The following is a 27437-nucleotide window of genomic DNA, read 5'->3' as shown; positions in this document are numbered from 1 at the left end:
CAAATCATGTCTTATTATTTTCCTTCCATACCCTAGACATACAGCTGACATCCCCCTCCTGGAACACTGCACTAGTTTCCTACACTTTTTCCTACTGGTCCCTTGCCCTTCACTTCTCGATTCTGCACAGCAGCAAACAGATTCTTCTAAAGAAAACTACATTCTTGTAACTCCACACTCAAAAGAAGAAAAGTCAAAACCCTTATAATATCCTGCGGGCTAGACATCTGACCTCATTTCACATGCTCTCTGCTCCAGTCACAGCGGCCTCTCACCCTTCCCTAAACACAGGACACGCTCCTGCTCTAGTACATGTGCACTGAAGGTTCCCCTGCTTGGAATGAACTCCCTGAGACATGCTCTTCAACAATTCCTTCATGGGGCCCCTGTGTGCCTCAGTCGGTTAAGTGTCTGACTCTGGGTTTTGGCTCAGGTCATGATCTCGCGGTTTGTGAGATGGAGACCCACACTGCACACAAAGCCTGCTTGGGATTCTTTCTCTCTCCCTCTTTCTCTGACCCTCCGCGGTTCTGTCTCTCTTTCTCTCTCTCAAAATAAACAAACTAAAAAACAAAACACAAAAACAAAAACAAAAAAAAGCTCCACCAATTCCTTCATGTCCTTCACATCTCCCAGAGCTCACCTTCTCACTGATCCCTTTAGTAAAGTAGCCACCTTCCCCGTCACAGCACAGGAGACTCTCTGGGTCGCCTTCCTCAAAGCACCTACCAACCTCCAATTTAAACACTTCTCTTATTTACTATGTTTATATAATATACAGCTAACCTCTGAATTACACTGGTTTGAACTATGCATATCCACCTATATGCAAAATTTTTTACCATAAGATTGTCAATGCGATTTCTCTTACATATGATTTAATATTTTCTCCAGCTTTATTTATTGCAACAATACACTATATATGTAACATACAATATATGTGCTAAGCGACTGCTCAAGTTTTCAGCAAAGCTTCTATCCAACAGTAGGTTATTATTAGTAGTACTTAAGTTCTAGGGGAGTCAAAACTTATACTTGCATTTCTGACTGCACAATGGGGTCATTGCCTTCAATCCCCACATTGTTTCAGGGTCAAGTGCAATCTACCCCATCACTACTAGGACATATTCTCTACAACACCAGCATGTTTGTCTCTTCTTAGAGTCACTGAGGTGTCCTAGATGAAAAAAATAGTGGGTCCTGCACGTGGCACACGACACTATCAGTAGAACGATTGCTCAGCGGAGAGGACCTCTGTCTTCTGGATGAGCCTCAGGCACAGCCCATCCGTGGCAGCTCCCGCACAAAGTGCCCCCACCTCACCATCAGTGCCGCCTTTACTTTCCCCCAGGGCTGCTCCTCCCTCCCTCTGTCTGCTCAGCTCTCCCCGCCCCCCCCCCCCGCCCCCACAGCATTTCCCCTGCACAGCACAGCACACAGTTACAGTCCTGTCTTCAGAATCAGGCTCCATGGGCCTTAGGCTCCATGGGGCCCTTTCTTCAACCACACAGAAATCTACATTAGACCCTGCTTTATAAATCCATGAATGTGGATGGGAACCAGCACCAACATCACTAGAACTAAGGGCAGGAAGAGGGGGCAGAGAGGCAAAGAAGGTAGAAACTAACTGAAGTTGAAAAAGGATGAGAAACTCCCAGATTCCTCTCTGTCTACCTCAGGATGTAAAGAATAATCCAGAAGACAACTAAGAGGGAGGAGATGGATGAATCTGAAAATTCATGTCTCCAAACCACAGAGACTCCTGTGTGCAGGGCCCACCTAGGCCTGTGGAAACAACAGCCCAAAGGACTCCTGCTGCTGTAACTGCCAGTTCATCCAGGAAGAATGAGACAGGAACTCAGACACAGGAGCAAAAACAGGCCTGATGCTCCACAGAAAAAAATAAAAAACACCCAAAAGATGGGGCTGAGGGCTCAACCCAGGATGGAGCCTGGGATGACCCAGTCACAGGAAGCACTTGCTGCACAAGGTCCTTGTGACAGGTAATGTCTGAGTCCGTGTGATCACAGGTCCTAGTGACACAAGGTTCCACAGAAGGGACAAGGACAAGGAGCAGAGACATGACCCAGCTGAGGAGTGAGCACGTGATGCCAATGGTGCACTGAGCACGGACTGGACACAGGCCCCATCCACACTCGGCTCCTCCAGCCCTCTCCTGTCCCCACTTGCAACAGACACAGAACAGCAAACACACAGATTCTGGAGGGTTCTCTGTGCTTTCATTTCTTTTCTGCCTCAACTTTACAGATCTTTTCTTAATAAAAGATTTTCATTTTCAATAGGGAAGTAAGGCAACAATACTCTGACCAACATGAAATAAAGACAGGGATGGAAACAGTCCAGCCCTACCTCTGCTGGAACAAGAAAGCAGATCAGAAAAGAAACAGGAATCAGTATGGGGAGGGGTCATGGTGGGCAGGGTGGGCCAGTCTCCCAACATTTTCACAATATGCTAATGGGAACATTAGCATAATGGGAACATTCTGACACCACTTGCAGAAAGAGAAGTCAGGGGCTCTTGATGTTACCAAGTGGGAGTGTGGGCAAATCTTGCATTGGTCAGACCCCCACAAGGGAGCAGGTTTCACACTGAGAAAAAATTAATCATGAACACATTTAGATCAGTCACATAAGTGCCACATTCTCAACAGCCCCTCACATGTTCAAAGTGTCCCTAGTGCCCCCACTCCTCCCCTCTTCAGGCCCTCCAGAGTCTTATCTTTAGGAGCCATTAGAGACGAATCAGAGCCCTGGGTACTGCCATTGCCTGGGGATAGAACACACAGGATGTGATCAGAACCACAGGAGTTGATACTAAAGGAGCAGCTTATAGGGGGTGGGGGCAGTGAGCTCCCCATGGGGTCCTGTCTACACTATCCCAGGGTGCCAGGGATCACCCCCTCTATACTTACATGCAGCGGGAGAGTAGCTTGGTCCTTTTCCTCCTGTGGGAAGAAAATATGTTACAAACCTGGGACAGATGGGCCATGAGATCCTAGAGCAACTTCCTAGTCCTGGTCCAAAATGAAGTTTCCAGAATTTTGACTGAAGACCCAGGACAGGATCAGGAAACATGAAGAAAGGCAGGATCTGACCCACCTGACTTTCTGGAGGTCTGTCCTTAGCAGGGACCTTCCTCTGTGTCCTGTCACTGCTGGGAATCAGGTCCCCATCACCAGAATTACCAAGTGAAAATCTGTCCTTGATTTTCACAAGTGCTTTGTTACAGAGTGAATGTTACTAATGGCTCCAGAGTGGGCAGGTACATGTGTGTGGATGGTACTTCCCAGGAAGTGCTACCTAGGAAACCCCCCAGCAGGACAAGTGAACTCAGATCCCCCCACTCTATTCCTACCTGAGAACTTCTTCCTCCAGATCACAGCTCCAACCACCACAGTGACCACAAGGACAACCACACCAGCAATGATGCCCAGGATGGGGATGGAGGGCAGAGAGGATGGCTCTGGAAAGGGAAGGAAGGTAAGGGGCTCAGACCTCTGGCTTCAGTCTTGACTTTGTGAAATTCTCCAGAAGGGCCCTGCTTTCTCTGACACGGGGCTCTACCACAAACCCTTCTTACCCCATCTCAGGGTGATGGGCTCAGGCAGCCCCTCGTGCTGCACATGGCACGTGTATCTCTGCTCCTCTCCAGAAGACACCACCACAGCTGCCCACTTCTGGAAGGTCCCATCTCCTGCAGGCCTGGTCTCCACAAGCTCTGTGTCCTGGGTGTGGTCCTCCCCATCACGCTGCCAGGTCAGGGTGATCTCCACAGGGTAGAAGCCCAGGGCCCAGCACCTCAGGGTCACCTCACGGTCAGAGATGGGGTGGCGGGTCACGCGTGTGTTGGGAGATTCTGAGGAAGAAGAAACAGAGAATCCACACTGTGGTTTAGATTTATGGGCCACTGAAACTGCATCCACGTGACCATCCTGAGGTGGACAGGACAACTGGTCTGGATGGAAGAAGCACAAAACCCAGACAGCAGTCTAGCCTTTGGGATCTCCTGATTCTTGTTAAGTTCTGGAATCAGGGAGAGAAGCCCGGGTAGGAAGCTGCTGGTCCAAAGGGGGAACACACGGTGGTCCTGACTGTGGTGGAGGGTGAATGACTCAGAAAACCCAGACTCAGATCTCCAAACATGTTCTCAGATGGAGAACAAGGCCTTGAAAGGGAAGGTCAGGGTTCACAAGGTGGCTGCCAGGGCCAAAGGGAACTGCTGATGGGTTATTTCAGGGATGATCTCAACAGCCATCCCAGGGAGAGACTGGATTCCTGTCTGTCCTTTATAGAGAAAAGCACCCTCAAGGTGAGTCTGTCTCTAGTAGGAATATGAACTTCGAAGCGGATCTCCCTCTTCCCACCCGGGGAGGGGCGCTGTTCTGACACTGAGTCCATTTTCCCTTTCTCGTGGGAAGCTATGCCCAGTGGAGGGGAGATCGAGGAGGCCCCGCCGCCCAAGTACCTGTGCGCTGCAGTGTCTCCTTCCCGTTTTCCAGGTGCCTGCGGAGCCACTCCAAGCACGTGACCTCCAGGTAGTTCCTGAAGTCCTCAGTCACACCAGCCGCCTCCCACTTGCGGCGTGTGATCTGCGCTGTGGTGTCCGCCGCGGTCCAGGAGCGCAGGTCCTCGTTCAGGGAGATGTAATCCGCGCCGTCGTAGGACTCCTGACTGTACCCGCGGAGGAGGCGGCCGTCTGGCCCCTGGCCCCATTCACAGCCGTACATTCTCTGGATGTTGTGTGATCCTGGACCCACCCCCGCGGTCAGCACCGCCTCCGCGGTCAGCTTCGCCCCACTGTCAGCCCCGCCCCCACTGTCAGCCCCGCCCCCGCGGTCAGCTGCGGAGACAGAGACCACGTGGATAGACACGCCATTAAGTACAAACTGTAACAGAAACTGCTCAAAAGTGCCCGCGGGTTTTTCCTGGGTCGGGAAACGCAGTGGAATGGCGGTGGGGGGAGGGAGCGGGGGAGGGGAAATTCTGCGGCCTCGAGGTTGCCCTCACACCCGGAGACTCGGGGCGACCCTGGCGCGTCCTTTCGGGTGGGGTTCCTGACCTGGACTCAGGCCCGCGTCGCTCACCGGAATCGCTCTGGTTGTAGTAGCGGAGCATCGTGTTCAGGTTCACTTGGGAAACTTGTGCGGTGTCCAAGTAAATCCGGGTGTTCGGTCCCAATACTCCGGCCCCTCCTGCTCCACCCATGGCGCCCTAGGCTCAGCCCTTGGATTCGGGGCGTCGCTGTCGAACCGCTCGAACTGCGTGTCGTCCACGTAGCCCACGGCGATGAAGCGGGGCTCCCCGAGGCCGGGCCGGGACACAATGGTGTCGAAATACCTCAGGGAGTGGGAGCCTGCGGGCACGGAGGGGCTGAGACCCCGCCCGACCCTCCTCCCCGCGCGGGGCCCGGGTCCCAGGGGGAGGGGGACGGGAGCGCAGGGCGAGGGGGACCCGAGTTGGGGAGAGCAGGGCGGAGTCTGGGAGGGACGCGGGAGGAAAGGCCGGGGCAGGGGGCGGGTGGGGGTCTGGGGCGGGGCAGCGGACAGGCAGTTTTCCCGATGGTCCCGCGTCCCCGCCAGGCGGTCCCCTGGCTCCTACCCCGCAGAGTCCCTTTCCTCCCGACCCTGCACTGACCCGCCCAGGTCTCAGTCACGGCCAAGGCCCCCGACAGCAGCAGGAGGAGCGTTTGGGGTTCTATGAACCCCGTCGTCAGCGACTGGAAGAATGAGTCCCAGTTTGGTAGAGGAGCGGGTGAGGAGACTTTATAACTCAGAATCGCTTTGTGGCTGATTGGCTTATCTAGAAATGGCATCCAATGGGAGTGAGAACTGGATCTATGTCATGAGGATCCAGACCGGAGGACATGACACAGACTGTGACTGGGAGAAGTAAAACTGTGGAAGATGGGGACTCCCCGTACACACGACCTCTTTTCCCCAGCACTGCCTTAGTGTCTGGAAACCTGAGAGGCAGGCCCAGCGACGGGGGACTTTGCCTAGACCCCTCTCCTACTGCGGTGCTCTTTGTGACACTGTCTCCCTTAGTCCTGCCCCAGGAGCTGTGTTAGTGTTTCTCATTGTGTTCGCAGAATATCTATCCAGTCTTACAAAGGATCCGAAGGATAATTTTGTCTGTGGGTTATACCTATCAATGTTTCCCATAGTTGGTAGAAAACAGGTTTAAATATTTATTAATTCATTTAGAAAAATATTAATTACTCATAGCATGAAAACAGAAATAGATTTTTTAAATTTTATTTACTTATTTCTTAATTTAAATTTTAGTTAGATAACATACCGTGCATAATTGGTTTCAGGACTAGAATTCAGCGATTCTTTACATACATATAACATCCAGTACTCATCACAAGTGCCTCTCAATACTAATCACCAATTAGAACACTTTCCACCCACCTCCCTCCATCAACCCTGTTTGTTCTCTATGTTGTGGTTTGTTTCCCTCTCTACTCTCCCCACTCCTTCCCCTTTGTTCATCTGTTTTGTTTTTTAAATTCCACATATGAGTGAAATCATGTAGTGTTTGTCTTTCTCTGATTTATTTCGCTTAGCATAATGCATTCTACTTTCATCCACATCATTGCAAATAGCAAGATTTCATTCCTTTTGATGGCTGAGTAATATCCCGTTGTGCGTATATACCACATTTTCTTTATCCATTCATCAGTTGATGGACATTTGGACTCTCTCCATAGTTTGGCTATTGTTGATGACGCAGCTATAAACAGTGGCGTGCATATACCCCTTTGAATCTGTATTTTAGTGTCTTTTTTGGTAAATAACTAATAGTGCAATTGCTGGGTCATAGGGTAGTTCTATTTTTAGTTTTTTGAGGAAAGTCCATGCTGTTTTCCTGAAGGGTTGCACCAGTTTGCATTCCCACCAACAGTGAAAGAAGGTTTCCCCTTTCTCCACATCCTTGCCACACCTGTTGTCTTTGTGTTGTTAATTTTAGCCATTCTGACAGGTGTGAGATTGAGATTGCTATCTCATCGTGGTTTTGATTTGTATTTCCCTGATGATGAGTGATGTGGAGCATCTCTTCATGTGTCTGTTACCCATCTGGAAATCTTTGGAAAAGTGTCTCTTCATGTCTTCTGCCAATTTCTTAAATGGATTGTTTGTTTTTTGGGTGTTGAGTTTGATAAATTCTTAGAGATTTGGATACTAACCCTTTATCAGATATGTCATTTGCAAATATCTTCTCCCATTTCATCGATTGCCTTTTAGTTTTATTGGTTGTTTCCTTCACTATGCAGAAGCTTTTTATTTTGATGAAGTTCCAACAGTTCATTTTTGCATTTGTTTTCCTTGCCTTCGGCAACATGTTCAGCAAGTTAGTGCAGCTGAGCTGGCTGTGTTCTCCTCTAGGATTTTGATGTTTTCCTTTCTCACATTTAGATCTTTCATCCATTTTGAATTTATTTTTGTGTATGATGTATGAAATTGGCCCAGTTTTCCCAACACCATTTGCTTAAGAGACTGTCTTTTTTCCGTTGGATATTCTTTCCTGCTTTGTCAAAGTTTAGTTGATTATATAGTTGCAGATCCATATCTGGGTTCTCCATTCTGGTCCATTGATCTATGTATCTGTTTTTGTGCCAGTACCATACTGTCTTGATGACCAGAGCTTGGTAATATAGCTTGAAATGAGAATTTTGATGCCTCCACTTTTTTCTTTTTCAGGATTTTTTTTTTCTTTTTTTTTTTTTTTTTTGGCTATTCGTTCGTGGCCTTTTGTGGTTCCATACAAATTTTAGGATTGTTCTAGCTCTCTGAAAAATGCTAGTGGTATTTTGATAGGGATTGCATTAAATGTATAGATTGCTTTGGGTAGTATAGACATTTTAACAATGTTTGTTCTTCCAACCCATGAGCATGGAATGCTTTTCAATTTCTTTGTGTTCTTTTCAATTTATTTCATACGTGTTACATGATTTTCAGAATACAGATATTTTACCACTTTGGTTAGGTTTATGTTTAGGTATCTTATTATTTTTGGTACAATTGCAAATGGGATCGATTCCCTGATTTCTTTTTCTACTCCTTCTTTATTGGTGTATAGAAATGCAACAGATTTCTGCAAACTGATTTTATGTACTGCGACTTTGCTGAATTCATGTATTATTAGTTGTAGCAATTTTTTTGGTGGAGTCCTTCGGGTTTTCTACATAGAGTATCATGTCATCTGCAAACAGTGAAAGTTTGACTTCTTCCTTGCCAATTTGGATGCCTTTTATTTCTTTTTGTTGTCTGCCAATGCTAGCACTTCCAGTACTATGTAAATAGTAATGGTGAGAGTGAATATTCATGTCCCCTGACCATAGGGGAAAGGCTATCAGTTTTTCCCCATACAGATCTTTGTATATGGCCTTTATGATGTTGTGAAGTATGTTCTATCTATCCCTACCTAGTCGAGGGTTTTGTCAAGAATGATTCTGTATTTTGCCAAATGTGTGGAGTTTTGTTTTTTTGTTTTTTTGTTTTTGTTTTTTACATCTATTGACAGGGTCATATGGTTCTTATCCTTTCTTTTATCATGTTGGTTGATTTGCAAATAGTAAACCAGCCCTGCAGCCCAAGAATAAATCTCACTGGATACTGGTGAATAATTTTTTTAATGTACTGTTGAATTCAATTTGCTAGTGTCTTGTTGAGAATTTTTGCATCCAGGTTCATCAGGGGTATTGGCCTTTAATTCTCCTTTTCAGTGGGGTCTTTGTCTGGCTTTGGAATCAGGTAATGCTGGCTTTGTAGATGAGTTTGAAATATTTCCTTCCATTTCTATTTTTTGGAACAGTTTGAGGAGAATAGGTATTAACCCTTCTTTAAATGTTTAGTAGAATTTCCCTGGGAAGCCATCTCGTCCAAGACTCTTGTTTGTTGGGAGACTTTTGATTACTGATTCAAATCTTTGCTGGTTGTGGGTCTGTTCAAACTTTCTATTTCTTCCTGTTTCAGTTTTGGTAGTGCATGAGTTTCTAGGAATTTGTCCATTTCTTCCCAATTGCCAGTTTGTTGGCATATCATTTTTCATGGTATTCTCTTATAATTGTTTGTATTTCTGTGGTGTATCTCTCTTCTTTCATTCATGATTTTTATCTATTTGAATCCTCTTTCTTTTCTTTTTGATAAGTCTGGCCATGGAGTTATTAATTTTGTTTATTCTTTCACAGAACCAGTACTTAGTTTCATTGATCTGTTCTACTGTTTTTGTTGTTGTTATTATTGTTGTTGTTTCTATATATTTTGTTCTGCTCTAATCTTTATTATTTACCTTCTTTTGCTGGCCTTAGGCTTTATTTGCTGTTCCTTTCCATAGCTTCTTTAGGGGTAAGTTAGGTTGTGTGTTTGGGACCTTTCTTACTTCTTGAGATAGGCCTAAATTGCAATATACTTCTCCCTTAGGATCACCTTTGCTGCGTCCCAAAGTTTTTGGACTGTCCTGTTTTCCTTTTCATTGACTTCCATGTATTTTTTAATTTTTTCTTTAATCTCCTGGTTAACCCATTTGTTCTTTAGTAGCATATTCTTTAACTTCCATGTACTTGAAGGCTTTCCAAATTTTTCTTGTGGTGACTTCGAGTTTCATAGTGTTGTGAACTGAAAATACGCATGGTATGATCTTGATCTTTTTGTTCTTGTTTAGGGATGATTTGTGACCCAGTATGTGATCTCTTCTGGAGAATGTTTCATGTGTACTCGAGAAGAATGTGTGTTCTGCTGCTTTAGGATGAAATGCTCTGAATATATCTGTTCAGTCTATCTGAACATGTGTGTCATTCAAAGCCAAGGTTTCTTTGTTGATTTTCTGTTTGGATGATCTGTCCATTGTTGTAAGTGGGGTGTTAAAGTCCCCTACTCTTATTGTATTATTATCAATGAGTTTCTTTATGTTTGTTACTAATTAATTTATATATGTGGATGTTTCAAGTTGGGGGCATAAATATTTACAATTGTTAGTTCTTCTTGATGGATAGACCCCTTAATTATGAAATAATGCCCCTTTTCATCTCTTGTTATAGTCTTTGTTTTAAAATCTAGTTTGTCTGATGTAAGTATGGCTACTCCAGCTTTTTTTGACATCCATTAGCATGACAGATGGTTCTCCATACCCTCACTTTCCATCTGCAGGTGCCTTTAAGTCTAAAATGACTCTCTTATAGGCAGCATATAGATGGATCTTGTTTTTTTCTTTTAATCTCCATTCTGATACCCTATGTCTTTTGATTGGAGCATTTAGTCCATTTACATTCAGAGTGATGACTGAAAGATATGAATTTAGTGCCATTGTGTTACTTATAGGGTTGCTATTTCTGGTGATTTTCTCTGGTCCTTTCTAGTCTTTGTTGCTTTTGGTCTGGTTTTGTTTGTTTGTTTTTTGTTTTTATCTACTTAAAATTTCTTGCAGGGCTGGTTTAGTGGTCATGAACTCCTTTAGACTTTGTTTGTCTAGGAAACTCTTTATCCCTCCTTCTAAACTGAAATACAGCCTTGCTGAATAAGGAATTCTTAGCTGCATATTTTCCCCTTTGAGTTGAATATATCCTGCTACTCCTTTCTAGCCTGCCAAGTTTCCATGGACAGATCTCCTGCAAATCTGATCTGTCTTCCCTTGTATGTTAAGGACCTTTTTTCCCCCCTTCCTGCTTTCATGAAGTTTTCCTTTTAGGTGTATTTAGTGAATTTGAATATCATATGCCTTGGCAATGCCTGACTTTTGTCTAAGTTAATGGGAGTTCTCTGCACTTCTTGAATTTTGATATGTGCCCTTCCCCGAATTAGGCAAGTTTTCAACTATAATTCACTCAAATAAACCTTCTGCCCCTTTTTCTCTCTCTTCATCTTCCGGGACTCCTATGATTCAAATGTTTTTACGGTTTAATAAGTCACTGAGTACCCTAAGTGTGCCTTCGTGATCCATGGTTTTTGTTTCCCTCTTCTTTTCAGCTTCATTATTTTCCAGAATTTTATCTTCTATATCACTAATTGGCTCTTCTGCCTTGCCTATTCTTGCTGACATGGGATCTTTCAGGTTTGCCTCTTGGGTATAGCATTTTTAACTTTGACCTGACTAAATTTTAGTTCTTTTATATCTGCAGGAAGGGATTCTTTGATATCAGAGAATGTTGGTTTTTTTTTTTTTTAAAGCACAGCTAGTATCCTTATAATTATTGTTTTAACTTCTGGTTCAGACATCTTACTTATATCTGTATTGATTTAATTGCTGGCCACGAGTTCTGCTTCCCGTTCTTTCTTTTGGGGTGGATTTCTCCATCTTGTCATTTTGTCTGGAAAAGAAAAGTAGAAAGAAAAACAAATAACAGAAAACAAACAAACAAAACAAAAATAAAAAGCAAAAAACAACAAAAAATCTAGGTCCTTGGGTGTATTTTGGTCTGCTTGTTAAAAGAATCTAGAGCTAAAATATAAAACAAAATAAAACAAAAATAAGGAAACAGAAAACTAAAAGTAAATAAAATAAATATATAAAAATACATATAAATAATAAAAAAATAAAAAAGGAATTGAAAAAATAAGAAAATAAATGAAAATAATAAAAAATAAAGAATAAAAGTAAACCGGAAGCCAGATCCTATTTCCCCGAGGGTTGAAGCTTTGTAGCACTGTGATCAGTAGACTTATTGTGAGTGAGTGGTTTGTGCTGGTCTTCTGAAGGAGGGGCCTGCTGCTGTGGACTCAGGCTGACTTGTTTCGGAGGAAATGTGCTTCCAGGGTGCAATCGGGCTGGTCTTGGTGTAAGTGGCTTCAGCCCCCACTAGGTGGTGCTGTTTTGCTCCCTGAAGCCTTTCAGCGCTGCTGGGCGGGGATGAATAGGGCGTCGCCCCACTCTCCAGCCCTGGAGCTAAAAAGATCGTGTCACCCACTCCTCGGGGAACCCTCAAAGAAGAGTAATCAATCACCCCTCTTGCCCCTGATTTCCATCAGAACCTTACTTTCACCCTGCCGGTGTCCGAGCTTTTCTGTCTCAGGCAGGACTGAGTTTCAAAACCCCAAATTTTGGGGACTTCCACAGCACACTGGCACTGTTCCTTTGGGTGATGGTCTCACTGCGCTTTTGTCAGCCTGTAGGAGGAAAGCAGAAAGTGGTGCAGCTGTTCAGAATTTCTGGCAAAAGGGAGCAGAAAGCTGGAACCCCTTCCTGCTGCCTTCAGCCGGAGTCCCCGCTCTTACACCTGGGAGCAGTGCAGCACTTGGGCACCCCGGTCTTTCTTGTTACCAGGAGATTCTCATACCGCGCTGCCACTCCTGGGACTCCTCCCAGTTCCCACCTGACCACCTATAAGCCAAGCACACCCCCACAGAAGCGGACTAAAATTCCGATTTTGTGCTGCTTATAATACTTGAAGTATCTCCGTAAGCAGGCTCACTCCCTGCTGCCCTACCCTCAACTTTGTCTCCCCCAAATCAAATCTCCTGCCTCCTACCTTCCAGAAGGTGGTCGCTTTTCTATTCGTAGACTTAAAGTTTTTGTTTTCTCAGAACTCCAGTTGAGTTCTCGGGTGTTCAGAATGATTTGATTTGATAAGTACCTGGCTGTGTTCTAAGGAGGAGACAAGCTTAGGGTCCCCCTACTCCTCTGCCACCTGAACTCCCCCCCTCCCAAATAACTATTTCCCCAAATAAACAAGGCAGTGAGAAGAGTGGAGTTTGTTACATTTTACATATTTGGAAGTCACTTTCTTGTCTGTCTCATTAGAGACCAGTAGATGTTCAGATTTGCTTCTACATCTGTTGTGTTGTTTTGGTTGAAGTATATGAAAAAATTACATCCTTGACCAAACATAGGAGAATAGTATGTGTCATAACCTTTTCAGATAATTATGGATATTCATCTTTGATACTGTATTACAACTACACAAGTTGTACTTTCTCTAAGGTTATTTGCAAACTGGATCCTGAAACAGCATCATTGATTGACTGGTACTTCTCTGTTATATTAAATCCATAGGCCCATCTGCACACGGAATGGATCTTGTACTAATGCATGATTGTTTTTAAGTAATGTGTTGTGTGTTGTTTCACTAAGTAATATAGGTGTTCCATCACTGATTAGAGTGGAATCGAATTATCAAAAAGTTACATCTATTACAGATCCCAACAAAATGCTTGTCAGTATGAGAAGCTATCAGGATTATTGGTGGACCACAAGTTTTCCAAAATGCTGATTTTCTCTCAAGAGCTTACATTTTATCAAGGCAACAAGTACTGCCTTGTCTTATGTGAGTTGATTTTCGTGAAGGGATAGGTTCATGTCCTTTTTCAAGAAAACTTCTGCCAAATATCTAGTCTAAATAATCCAAGGTTCTGTGTCATTCATTCCTTCAAGTAAAAAGAGCATTTTGAAAAAAAAAAAAAAAACGAACTGTTTTCCTTGAGGCTTAAGGTTGTAACAGAAGTGCTATATTTCCCATGTCATCATAGAAGACATGTTCAAAATGTTGGTTTGAGAATAATTTAGTAAAGATAATAATTAAAAAATTATTTTTAATGTTTATTCATTTTTGAGAGACAGAGAGAGACAGAGTGTGAGCAGGGGAGGGGCAAAGAGAGAGGGAGACACAGAATCCGAAGCAGTTTCCAGGCTCTAAGCTGTCAGCACAGAGCCCGTTTCGGGGCCCAAACCCACAAACCATGAGATCATGGCCTGAACCGATTGAGACATCCAGGTGCCCCACTGTCTGTGAGGTTCATAACAATTTCCCCAGCAATGTAATCCCCAGTGACTTCAAATTTGCCAGTGTGACCCTGCTTCATCATCACAGTTAGAAACAGGACGATGACTTTGGAGCATAGCCTAATAAGACCTGGTGTTTGCCTCTCTTTCCGGCATTGTTTATGGTCTGGGGAGCGTCTGCCAGGACATGCGCGCCATTATGGTGGCACAGAAAGAGGACAGAGGTGTTTGGTTTGGTTTGGCTTGGTTTTTTGTTTTGTTTTGTTTTGTTTTGTTTTTTGGAAGTAGTGGTGAAGAATAACAACTATGGCAGTTTGGACCCATAACCTCCATTCTTGCTGTTTTACCTCAGTACGAATATCAGCATAGTGAAAAAGCAAATACTGTCTAAGTGCTATTATGAAAATAGTTTAAACCTCTGTGACAGAGCCCCAGTGACGTACGGTGTTCCACAGACCTCACTTTGAGAATTGCTGCTCTGAATAAGCCTGGGAGGGTCTCCCAGATGATCCCTGCCCTGGACTCCTCTTAGCAGAATCCCTTTCCCTGAGCTGGACTTGGCTCTGATAACTTAGCTCTGAGTTTAGCCCCTGAGGGCACCCGGGACAGAACTCACCTCCTGGCAGTTTGCTGCCAGAGTGTCCTCAGTCTGGGAAGGGAGGTGGAGGGGCCGGTATTTCCCTTTGTAATTGGGAACAGTTTGTGCCTGAAGGCACCAGACCCATGCATGACCGACTTTGATTTTGTGAGATACCACCTTACTATGTATTCGCATCCCAGAGATCTCATGTAGTCTGTAAGAGAAATAATATTGGTCTTCACATTTTACATGTACCTAATGCATCTGACTTGAGGCCCATAAAGCATGCAATGCAGTACCGTCCAATACAACATTCTGTAATGAAGGAATTGTTCTATATCTGCCCTGTCCAGCATGGTGGCCACAAGCTGCATGTGGCTCTTGAGATACAGGTGGCACTTGAAATGGGGCTAATGTGCTGAGGAGTTGCATTTTTAATTATTTCAAAGGAATTTGAATTTAAGTAGCCATATGTGGTTAGTAGCTACTAGTTTTAAAAATTTATTTATTTTGAAAGGGGAGGGACAGAAAGAGAAGGAGAGAGAGAATCCCAAGCATGCTCTGTGCTGTCAGTGCAGAGTCCCATGTAGGGCTCGATCCAAGAACTGTGGGATAAAGACCTGTGCTGAAATCAAGAGTCAGGCATTTAACCAACTGAGCCACCCCTGTGTCCTGAGTAGTCTCTATTTGGACAGTACATACCTAGAATATTCTTAGTTTTCAGAATCCTCCTCAAAAAAGATACTATGTGATTCACAGGTATATGTGTATTAAATTTATCTTCGTATAGAAGTCATAGATTTATCTATGTGTGTTTGAGACATACCCTTACAAGACAGCATGAGAGTTTAATTAATAATGCATTATAACTGCTAAAGTGTATAGAGATTAACAAAACATGATATATCAAATCAAGGTGATAACTGTTCAAAAATGCCCATCACTGGAGGTAATTTTAGTTTCTATTACCTTTGGTGCCTTGGTGTTGTTTGTGTTAACCCGGTAAACATAAGCAGGCACATAAGTCTTCACAGAGCCCAAGAGAGAGGATTCATTGAACACAACATATATGAGCTACCTTGTAGGCCCTGCACATACTTGTAAAAATCCTAAAGCAGAAGATGTACATCTTGGATTCCACCACCTTAGAATCTTTTACCTGTTGCTCCTTTGCCCAAATTCAGACATTTCTCTGTGTTTTCCTTCACCCTTGAAACCCTCTGCTCTTCATTTCTACCAAGGTGAAAATATACCTGAAACATTTATAATTGTGGGATGAAGAATTCTCTAAGTGTGGCCCAATGATTTGAAAATCGTGATATGAAAATGATAAAGCCAAACAAAATTTCTGCATGTCAAGCACTCACAAAGATTCAAACACATGTCGTGATCAAATTAAAAGACACAGAAACAATTTTGACAGACAAAAGGGTAACATGCTTCAATGTTCTCCAGCCAAAGACCACCAGGAGCAGCTGTGGGCATTCAAGTTGGATCTATTACTTGTTGCACTGAGAAAGAACGCACTCCTTTGGGGCCATGAGGCATCTTAATATGAAGGTGTTGGAACCTATAAGAATATGAGCTTTGGATGGGTGTTTGGGGGAGGGTTTGTGGAAGCTGGGGCGCACTCCTGGCTGCATGTTGTGAGCATGTGTGGGCAATTCTATGCTTGACCATCTGAGTGAATTTCATTTCTAAGCATTACAGACCAGAGTGATGAGAAAGCAGAAGGGTAAAGAAGCAGTGATTGCTCACATTAACCAGCACAGGGAGATGTTGGGTATTTTGTGGGTTGTACAGTGCCTGTTTTTGTCTGTAATTAGACAAAGCAATGTCATGGTTTCAGAGTGTCCTTGTCTGATGTTGATGTTCTTGAGATGACTGGCTCGTGTCCCACAGGAGAGTAATATGGCCCAGTGGTGGCATCGGTCAGCTTCTGACCACACTGCAGCCCAGCTGCAGTGTCAGACCAGTTCCCAATGTGGGGGCTGCTGTTTTTTCTCTGTTATATTCCATATTTTAAAATAGCTACAACTCATTCAAAAAATAGTTAAGGAATTGGAGTTTCCATTATCTTTGAGTAAATACCCAAGAGTGGAATTATTGGATTACATGATGAATCACTATGTTGTAAACCTGAAAGGAATGGAGCAGTGTGTCAAATGCACTCAAATAATAAAAAAAGATAAAGAAAAAAATTAAATGTTAGAAAACAATTTGGAAAGGAAGGAATTAATATGTCAAGCAAATATATTGGTGATAAAAATGAGGATGTGGAATAAGAAATGGGAATAAAACTTGGAATCTTCAACTTGGCAAAGATGAAAGTAGGTGATGAGAGTGTACAACACAGGGTTGGGAAAATACAACGGCATAAAGGGTGATGGGAGTGAACACTGGTATAACATTTTTAAAGGGTTGTTCTGAAAAATGTCTCCACAATTTAAATGTGCTTATATTGTGACACAGACATTTTCTTTTAGGAGTTTACCCTAAGGATATAATCATACATGTTCTCAAAAGTATATTTTCAAGGATGTTCTTAAATTTGGGCTTATAAAAACGAAGAACAACTTATCTTAAGTGCTATAACCAATATTATGATGGTAAGTATAGATGTGGAACACTTAATATATCTCAGGCATTATCACCATGTGACTTACACAGAGGGTCAAAGATAATCATCAAAGCAAACCCATGAGGAGCCCCATAGGGAATCCCTTTGTACAAAACAGAAAGAGAGACTCAGAGGGGATAAGGAGACAGTGGAGCCAAGGTTCAACCCAGAAAGTTTGCTCTTAGAAGCCTTGTTGACTTGTCTTTCCTTGGTTCCCTGTCCATCATGAGGTAAGTATGGTGTATAATCCATGCAGGTGAACTACTGCAATGTTCTAGAATGTTCTGCAATGGGAGGCTGCTAGGCTCAGAGTCTAGGAGGACATTAAGAAGCAATGTGACTTACCTGCTCAAATCAAACTAAAGCCCATCATCCCGTGTACATCTCGAGGCCTCCAGTGGCTCAGGATCAGCTGACTCCAGATGTAAGATGAAGATCAAGCATGAGCCCCTGGTGACACAACACTGGCACTGTCCTGTGGGAGGTGGGCATTAGCAGAAATGACAGAGACAAACATAAGTCACTGCTGAGATAAGTGCTGCATGGAGAAACATCAGGATATCCCGAGAACAGATGACAGGAGACCTAACAGCTCCCCTACCGCTAGAATCAATCATATCTACAGAGTGTAAGAGGCATATGGAACAGAATGTGAACCACACACAGTGGTGAACCATCATAGAAAAAGAAGGGAGCTCTTGGGAGTTAAAACTATAACCATAGAAATGAATAATTTAGTTGATAAAGTGGATAATTACAGTTGTACTTTCCCGAAGTAGTACAGTCAGGAGGTGATGGCAACAGGAGACAAGAACTGTTTGGTTCTCAATCAGGTGATTCCAACAAGTTAATAACAATAGTTTAAAAAATAATGGAGAGTATGAAATGATGAAAAAAAATTCAAGAAGATTTTTCTGAGTGGGCACCTGGGTTGCTCAGTTGGTTAAGCCTCTGACTTCAGCTCAGGTCATGATCCTACAGTTAATGAGTCTGAGTCCCACATCAGGTGAACTCGTGCCCTGCTTCTGGTGAGCCCAGCTTCTCCTTCCCTCTGTCTCCCTTTCTCTCTCTCTCTCTCTCTCTCTCTCTCTCTCTCTCTTTCTGCCCCTCATGGGATTCTCTCTTTTTCTCCCTCTCTCTCTCCACCCTTGCTCACTTGTGCCCTCTCTCTAATTAAAAAACAAAAAAAATATTTCTTGGAGTTTACAGGGAAAAATACATATGTTATTAAAAGACCTGACCAAGTTCTTGATTGGAGTAGATGACAAGAGGCCCTGATTGGAGTAGATGACAAGAGGCCCACACCAGGAGACTTCACAAGGAGATGTCTGAAAGAAGGTGGAGGAACAGACACCTTGAAAACTCTAAGACACAGCAACACAGTCCTGGTGGCTGGAAGACATGACACATGGTTTTCAAATCCCAAGGACAACTGTGTCCAGTACAGAGTCTCATCCCATCACCATAAGAATCAGGGTGAGGGTAGCCTAAAGGCACATCAGATGTTTAGAGTGCCGGTGTCTACTTTCCACATTCCCTTCCACGGATACCACTAGGCAAAGGGGGGGAAATGATGGAGAAAAGCAAAAGATGGGAGCACGTGGGTCCAGGCAACAGGGAGCCAGAAGGAGAGAGGCAGAGGGCACCCAGGCTGAACTGAAGGGGATCTGGGTGTTGGCCCTGCCCCAGGTATGCAAGCATCCTGTCCACATGGGGCAGGACTGAAGGCTGTGGGACAGGAGTCTGCATAGACATGAGGTGGAATAGTGGATGGGTTCGAATATTCATGAAGATTTACCCAGGGGGAGCTTGGAAAAGATTTAAATGAGAACAACACAAACTAAGCAAATGATGGATAAGATATTTACTTAGTCCCGGAAAATAAAAAGTTGATTCAGAAAAGGTAAAGCAATCATAATCTACTAAATCCTCATTTGTGACAAGCATTTCATGGTCATAATAAAGCAAACACTGCACATTGAGCTAATCAAATTATCAGATAATTATAAGGAGGAGATGGGAGAGTGTGAAAGAGGAGCCAATTTGGTAAAGATAATGCATAAAACAGAACCAGAGAAGGTATATGATAAGCAGGCTATTTAGAAAGAGGTTCATCACCTCAAGGTGCAGAGGAGGGAGGGGTGCAGGAGACTGAGGAGGGAGGAGGAAGTGAGAAGCAGCCCTCTCAGGAGGGGGGACAGTGAGCTGACTGGGGAAATGGCATCTGGAGAGAGCAGGGCTGGGGCTGCTGAGCTCTGTGCTCATCACCTCAGAGAAGAGAGTTCCAGCAGCGGGAGCACCTATAATAGACTAGAAAGAGATGCAACAAAATAGCTCAGGTGTGAGAATTACCATCCTTTTTACTTTGTCATCATTTGCTTTTCTCATTTTACAATTTTTCTCTAGTGAGTGTACATTATATCATATATATTGTACATTATATATATACATCTTAATTGGATATAAACATTTTATTTAAGTTTTAAAAGGGAAGACAGATGTTAGAAAAGTCAGCAGCTCAGGCCACAGAGCTGGAAGGTTGGACCTGCCTGTCTGAGCTGTGGGCAGTGGACTCACAGAGTCTTTGCTCCATTCATGTTCTCTTCGGATGCCAAACAAGGTCTTTCTCTCCATTTCGGGGTAGGCTCATTGTTTCATTTATTACTATCTTGTCAGTTTTAATCCTTTCAAGACAACTATTTTTCTACATTACACGGCATTTTAAGCTATTTTAGTGGGAGAATTTGTCCATACAATCTAGCTCTCCAGCTTCAGAAATGGAAATTCAAAAACAAAAGAGTTCAATGAAAAAGATGATTGATCCTAAAGTAAACCAGAGTTTACTTTATGGTTTGAGTTTAATTCATGGTCTGAAGCTGATCTGTCAAGTGTTAAGAATATTAAAGTAGTTTATTTTTCTGAAAACATTATTCATGCACATACAAGAAAATTCAATAGATATTCAAAAATATGAGAAAATAAAGAAGTTACATGGTAACCCCTCAGCTCCCAGTCACCCAAGTTCTCTACCCCATATGAGCAACATGGACCCAGTGATGATGGGTCAAAGTCGCAATTTAGGGTGCATGGGGCGGTGCACAGAGCAATAGGACTGCCTATATGATGGTGGGTCAATGCTCCCATTCAGGTCTCAGGGGGAGGGATGTAGAACAGCAGCTGCATGGCCCTAGTTAATTTGTAGGTCAAACCTCCAATTCTAGAGCAAGAGTGGAGCACAGTGCAGCTGCATCTCTAGCCCTTGTAGATAGTGAGATTCTGTGGTGTCCTTATCCCAGAAATTGGATCACAGCAGGGATTTGGGCCCCTGGGGGCAGGTCTCACCACAGTGAAAGCTCCAGTGCTGGGAAGGAAATGAAGTGGCAGGGACTCCGGGCAGCTCTATCAGCTGGGTTTAGCAATTGGTCAAGATGTGGGGGTCCTTGGTAGCAAAGGATGCAGATGTACAGGTGAGCAGCATGGCTGGAGTTCTCCGGTTCTCTTCTCCCTGGAGGTAAAATCCCTCCAAGGGCATCTTGCTTGGGCGGAGCTGCTCCAGACTGAAGGATAGAGTGACACAGGTATAGTGCTTCCTGTGCTTTTTTATGCAGCCACCATTGGGTTTTGTGCTCTATAGGGTTCTGCTGTTTCCTGGCGATAGTCCAGGGCTTTCCCAGAGCCATTGTCATCAACTTCTGTGGTTTATTCATTGTTTATGTTGATGTTTTTACAGAAGCAAGGGTTGTACCCTATTTGTTTGTTTGTCTGTTTGTTTATATTTTTGCCTTTTGATTTTTTGATTTTGCTCTTTTTCAGGAGAGACAGCCATTGGGACCTTCTAGTCTCCATCTCCTGGAGCTTGAACGTCTGTAAGACCGTTGACTTAAAAATCTTTGTCTAGTAGGTTTGTCATCTGTTCTTTCTCAGAGACAGTTCTACTGATTGATTTTTTTCCTTTCAATAGGTCACACTTTCCTGTTTCTTTGTATGCCTTGTGATTTTGGTTTTTTGAAAATTGCACACGTGATCTTATGTGATAACTCTGGAAACCATATTCTCCCCTTCCCCAGAGGTTGCAGAGCTTTTTTGTTGCTATTTTGTACTTATGGTATTTGGTTTTTCTGTTGTGTAGAGTGTCTCTGTGCCAGGAATTAACCTAAGGTGCAAACTTAAGAATATCTCAGGTCGTTTTTGAGCCTGCACTTCCCATGGGCATGTGTAACTTTCTAAATGTTCCTGTATTTGCAGTTGCTTTTCGATGTCTAGTCCTTATATACTTCCCTCCCAAAATGGAAAAAAAAAAAAAAAAGGGAAAATGAAGTGGGTGAAAGCCTTTAAATACCCTTGAGTTTGTTTCAACCACAGGAGAAAGGGCTTGTCATATTCGTGATGGGAATTGCAAACATGGTTGCCTACATCTTTGCTGCATCCCCTTGACCAAAAGCAGCAAGCAGCAATCAGAACACTTATTCCTGATGTTTGGAGGGCACTGTCCTAATTGCTCACCTTAACTTCCACAAGCAGTGTTCAGACTGCTGTAGGAATCACTCTGGGTGTCTGCAACAGGACTGGGGGTCAGGGGATGGTAGCCTCATCTATGGTGTCAAGCTGAAAATGACTGAAATTAATTGCAATTTACCATCTAAGCCTTGCCCCCTGCAATTTGCAAGCTTTCAATAGACTCCAGTTTTGAACCACAATTCTATCAGACAGATTCCAGCAGTGCACCTGTTGTCCAGGTAGAAAAGTGGATTACTGATCTCTCCTGCTCCACCATCTGCCCTGACATCACTTCCCTAAAGTAAGTTAGCGTAACTTAGAGATTCTACTGGATTTAGCATGCTATTGGTTATGGTTTTTATTAAAACTTTACTGAGACCTTATTCATATACTAATCACTGATTTATATGTACAATTAAATCGGTTTTAGTATATTCAGAGTTGTGCAACTATCACAACAACCAATTTTAGAACATTTTCATCACCCCTAAAAGAAACCTTATACTCATTAGAAGTCACCCCCTGTTTCTCCCATCTCTTTTCCCCCCGTCCTCTGCAACCATGAATCTACTTTCTGTCTGTGTAGATTTGCCTATTATGGACATTTATTAATATTGGAATTGTACAGCACATGGTCCTTTGAAACTGAGTTCTTCCACATAGCATGTTGTCAGGCGCATTCATGCTGTTATTATGGTAATAATTTGCATTTCTCTCAGTGAAGAAGATAAAGCACATTTCCATATCCATGTTTATTAGATTTCTTCTTTTTAACTTTCCCATTCCTCCACTTTCCCATGCTCACCTGCTCTGTGCCCTGGGAAACCATCCTCTATCAACCACTTATGGAGTGGACTCCTGTATCTCCAGATGCCCCCTTGCCTTCTGGTTTCCACTGAAGTTTGGCAAGTGGGAGGCATTAGGCCATTTATTCATTAAGTAGTCTGTCTTATTCTCACTGGTCTGAGCAGTGTTTTCATATTCTGCGTACTAATGCTTCGTTGGTAGTATGTGTAGCCAGTAATTTCTCCTAATGTGTGGCTTGTCTTTTCACTTTTTTTAATGACATCTTTTGATGAACAGCAATTATTAGTTTTAAGCTAATAACATATAGGAATTTTTTCCCTATTGCAAATGTCTTCTATGTTCTGTATCACAAATTCTTAAATCATAGTCATAAAGTTATTTTGCTGTAATCTTTTCTGAAACATTATAGATTTTAATTGATTTCTTTCTGCATGTGTATGGTGTGAAGAAAAGGGTGAAATATATATATTTTTTCCTTCGAATAGACAATAGTGGATTCACTTTTCATTGAAAAATCCATCCTTTCTCCTCTCCCCTAAAGTCCTCCTTTATCAACAATCAGGTATCCACATAGGTGGGATTATTTCTAAGCCTCTTATTTTGTACCCTTGTCTCTTTCTTCATCATGTTGACAATTTTGTGCTGATTATCCCAGCTTTATAGTTCATGTTTCATTGGACAAAGTAAGGCCATAAATTTTGTGTTCTGACATCGAGAGTGTCTGCAACTTTTTAAGTTTGAGAAGCACTTTTCCAAGTTCCACAAAAAAGCGTGACCTCAGGAACATGCATGTTGAGTGGCTAAGCATTCTTGCTGCTCTGGGCATGCCCCTGAGTGATGAGGAGTGCAACGAGTATTGATTTGGGGGTTAAAACAATTATTAAAAAATAGGCAGATATGCAAATATAGAATCTGTGAATGATGAGAATTGACCATAAGTGTGTTTCGTGGCTAAACTGGTGATGTCTCTCATGGATACCAAGGAGCTACGCATGAGGGAAGTGCCATCCAATGTGGGATGTCCCAGGAGGAGAGGTGAGTCAGAGAGGAAAATATGTTTTCTGTCCTTGGAGGAAATGAGACCATTGAGAGAAGGGAAGGTGAACATTTTTCTAATTTCCTTTCTGACAAAGGCTTTCTTGGTATCAGTAGTTTTTTTCTTTTTATGTTTATTTATTTTTGAGAGAGACAGAGAGAGACAGAGAGACAGAGCATGCATGGAGGAGGGGCAGAGAGAGAGACACACACAGAATCCAAAGCAGGCTCCAGGCTCCGAGCTTTCAGCACAGAGCCTGATGCAGGACTTAAACTCACAAACCAAGAGATCAAGACTTGAGCTGAAGTCAGATGCTTAACTGATTGAGCCACCCGGGTGCCCCATTGGTATCAGTACTTTAAAGATCTTCAACGATGGGGATGTCTGGGTGGCTCAGTGTTAACACACTGACTTCAGCTGAGGTCATGATCTTGCGGTCCGTGGGTTTGAGCCCTGTGTCAGGCTCTGTGCTGACAGCTCAGAGCCTGGAGCCTGCTTGGGATTCTGTCTCCTTCTCTCTCTCTCTGTCCATCCTCTACTCACACTCTGTCTCTGTCTCTGTGTCTGTCTCTCTCTCAAAAATAAACATTTAAAAAAAGATCTTCAATGATGAACTCTTGTGACTACCAACTTATGTGGCTGAGGCATGGACATTGAGCAGATGAACACTGTCTTCAACTACCATGTGCCTGAGTATTCCCACACTGACTTACATCACGTAAGCTGTGTACCCATGTGGGCATCCCAGTGTCCACTCCTACCTCATGATTTCCTTGCCTTCATACTTTACTTCTTCATCTCTCCTTTTGGGTGTCTTCCTACTTTAGAATCTTCCAGTGGTACCCTCTGTCTCCTTCCAGGAGGCCCAAGCAGAGCAGTTTGGCCCCAAAGGCTTGGCCATCATGTTTGCATCAGATGAAAAAGATGCCAAGGTTCTCAATGATGTGAAAGGTCACACTGAGGTCACATTGTGTTTCTGCCAATCTCACTTAGACTTTTCATGCCTTATTGTAACTGTGCATCTTTTCTCTGAAGTTGCAGCCATGGGAGATGATGCACCCATCATATTGGAATATGACAGTCTGTCCCTCTTAAGGGGAGGAGAGCAGGCTTGGGGGAGAAGGAGGCATTAGTGCCACCTGCCCCTGACACCCCCCAACTCCATTCATGGTTTCCCCCTTTGTGTCACCACTACTCCTAAACCCCTGCATTAGTAGTATCTGTAAGTGATTGAGTTTAGGGTGAGATTATTTTAGGGCACGATTCAGGGTTGATTTCTGTAAGGGTTTGGGGCTCATGAACTGGGCTATGGAGCCCAGGTCCAAGGGCAGTAAAAGTGGTTTTCTTTCCTTGTAGTATCTTTGTCTGCTTTGGGAATCTTGGTAATGCTGGCAACATAGACGGGTCAGGAAGTGTTCCCTCCTTTTTAATTTTGGAAGACTTTGAGGAGACTGGTGTTTATTCTTCTTGGAATGTTTGGTAGAATTCACCAGTGAAGCCATATGATCCAGGATGTGTCTTTGTGATTTGATACTGATTCAACCTTCTTACTAGTCAGGTTGACTGTTTCTTCATGATTAAGTTTTCATAGGTTGTCTGTTCCTATGAATTTGCCCATTTCACATAGGTTTTCCAGTTTTTGCATGTGCACTTGTTATTTCATTGTGGCTTTCCCCCCTCATTAATTGTTGGCTTTTAATTGTTAAATTATTTTACTTCACAAAATGTGTAGTTTTTAAAGTCATGTAATTAAGAGGAGTTTCCAAAAGAATGTAAAAATTCCCCAAATGCCCTTGACCCATAAATAAAAATTGGTATGTTTTATAGTTTATTCTTTCTAATTAATTTCTTTAAAATTTTTTATTATATGAATAGTGTTTACATACAGGTTACATTAGTTTCAGGTGTACAACACAGTGACTCACCTTCTGTCTACACCATGCTGTGCTCACCACAGTGTAGCTGCCATTTGTCACCAGACAGAGATGTTACAGTATCACTGATGATATTCCCTGTGCTGTGCCTTTTATTCCTATGACCTTTTCCTTCCATAACTGGAGCCTGTCTCCCACTGCCCTCACCCATTGTGCCCATCCTCCCAACCCCTTTCCCTCTGGCAATCACTAGTTCATTCTCTGTATTTATAGATCTATTTCTGCTGCTTGTTTCTTTATTCTTTTTTTTTGTTTTTTAGTTTCCACATGTGAGTGAAATCATATGGTATTTGTCTTTCTCAGTCTGACTTATTTCATTTAGCATACATACTGCCCTGTTTGTCCATCCATGTTGTCACAAGTGGCAAGATCGCATCCTTTTTCATGACTGCATAAAATTCTATCCTGTGTGTATATATGTGTGTGTTTATACCATACATCTTCCTTATCCATTTGTCTATGGGGGAACATGGTTTCATCAGTGTGGCTTTTGAAAAAACAAAAACAAAAAAACTTCATACTCTGAACATCAACTGGGATAAGGGGGCCCCTGGTGTCCATGTCCCTGTCCAGGTGCTGGTTGTTGAATGAGACCCTAGGGAGGGCCTGGCTGAGGAGGAGAAAGGCAGCTGGGTCTTCTCTCCTTAGTCCTGTGGCCACATGTGGGGTGGAAGGTAAGGGGACATCCCCCACTGTTTTGCTCTCAGGTGGATTCTGACTGAGAAGCCTGAGTGGGGTCTGGACTGTAAATCAGGTAGAGATGTCTGAGCAGAAGCCTGGATGTCAGTGAGGAGAGGAAGTTTCTGAGAAGCCCTGGACTCCACAGCGGTCAGGCTCAGGGGTGAGGCAGGATTGCCAGAGAGGAGAGCTCAGGAGCCAATGCCATTGCTGAGGTTTCTTGATATGCCCCGATTCGAGAGACCCCCCGAAAACAAACCACCAGAGTCCAGAGTCAAAGCCAAGCGGCAAGGGTCGTTTATTGCAGGTTTGAACCTGGTCCTCCACGCACTCGTTGCCAGTGACGCTAAGAGGCCCCGAGCAAGGATCTTACAGCTTCTTTTATAGACAGGCACAAACAAGTTAGGGATTTTTTTTAGAGGTTACAGAGCTGTTGTTGGTTGACATTTAAATTTGAACGCTCAGCAGAACTTGATTGGTTCCCACCTTTATTTCAAACCACTCAGCAGAACTTGATTGGTTCCAGCCTTTATTTCAGACTACAACTGGGCACGCCCTGGCTGGTTTCGGGAATGGCGGTGGGGGGGGGGGGGGGCGGGGGAGGGGGAGGTCTTTTTTTGCAGTTGTGAGTACACCTGGTAATTTTTCTCTTAGTCTCTCATACTGTATCCCTGTGCACCTCATCCCCCAGCCCCTTGATGGTAATACAGGGAAAACCACAAATAGAAACACTTTTTGACTCCTTATTTCTAAAATTCATAACTCAGTTAAACAAAAATCATCTCTCATTTGGAAACAGCATCTCAATATCTACGTATTACTCTATGGCGTAGACTGCACTTTGGGGATTTTGGGATTAAAATCACAGCCCCCTAGGCCTCCTGTCCCCTGGTGGTGGTCCCCTCCTCCAGGACAGGACAGGTCCCCCTCCTGTCCCCTGTGCTGGGGTCACACCTGATATCCCAGGAGTCTCTCCCAATGCAGGTGTCAGGCAGACCTGTCATTTGGTGTGAGTGCATCCTGCCCCACAAGAGTCAAGAGTGAACCCGCAGACTTCACTTAACACCCAGCCTACCCCAGGGACTGCACCCCCATAATCCAGGGGTTGAGAAAATGTCCACACAGTAGAATTAAGGTCCAGCCCCCCCTAAACCTCCTTGTCCCATTGTCAGAGCCCAAGTGAGAGCCACAAACCCCTATGCTTACCCCCAGTCATCTTTCACACACTCCCCACCACCATCTGCTTCAAGTCTACCAGGACTAATGTCATTACGTTATGCCCAGAATTCGTGATCCCCAAAGACCACCAGGGAGCCGAGTCCGATGTAAAAGCAAAAGAGCCTTTATTCGAGCTAGCTCGAGCTCAATCCCCTACCTGCACTGGTTCAATCCCCTACCTGCACTGACGCAGCGGTGAGATACCGGAGACAGAGGAGTTTCAAAAGGACAAAGGTTTTATTGGGGTCTAGGGGCAGTTGGTGAGGTAATGGCTATGGCCTCAGCAGATTGGCTGGGGAAGGGTCCTGGGGAAGGGTCAGAGTCCTGTTA

At 43.6% G+C, this 27437-nt stretch overlaps 1 pseudogene; it reads right to left on the bottom strand.

Moving 5' to 3' along the window:
• Window positions 1–1431: 1431 nt before the first annotated feature.
• On the bottom strand, window positions 1432–19571 carry LOC102970351 (annotated as a pseudogene).
• Window positions 19572–27437: the final 7866 nt, after the last annotated feature.

This window comes from Panthera tigris, chromosome B2 (genome assembly GCF_018350195.1).
Source record: "Panthera tigris isolate Pti1 chromosome B2, P.tigris_Pti1_mat1.1, whole genome shotgun sequence".
NCBI classification, from domain to species: Eukaryota; Metazoa; Chordata; class Mammalia; order Carnivora; family Felidae; genus Panthera; species Panthera tigris.
The sequence above is the reverse complement of the archived record's forward strand: the minus strand, read 5'-3'. Positions and strand labels throughout refer to the sequence as shown.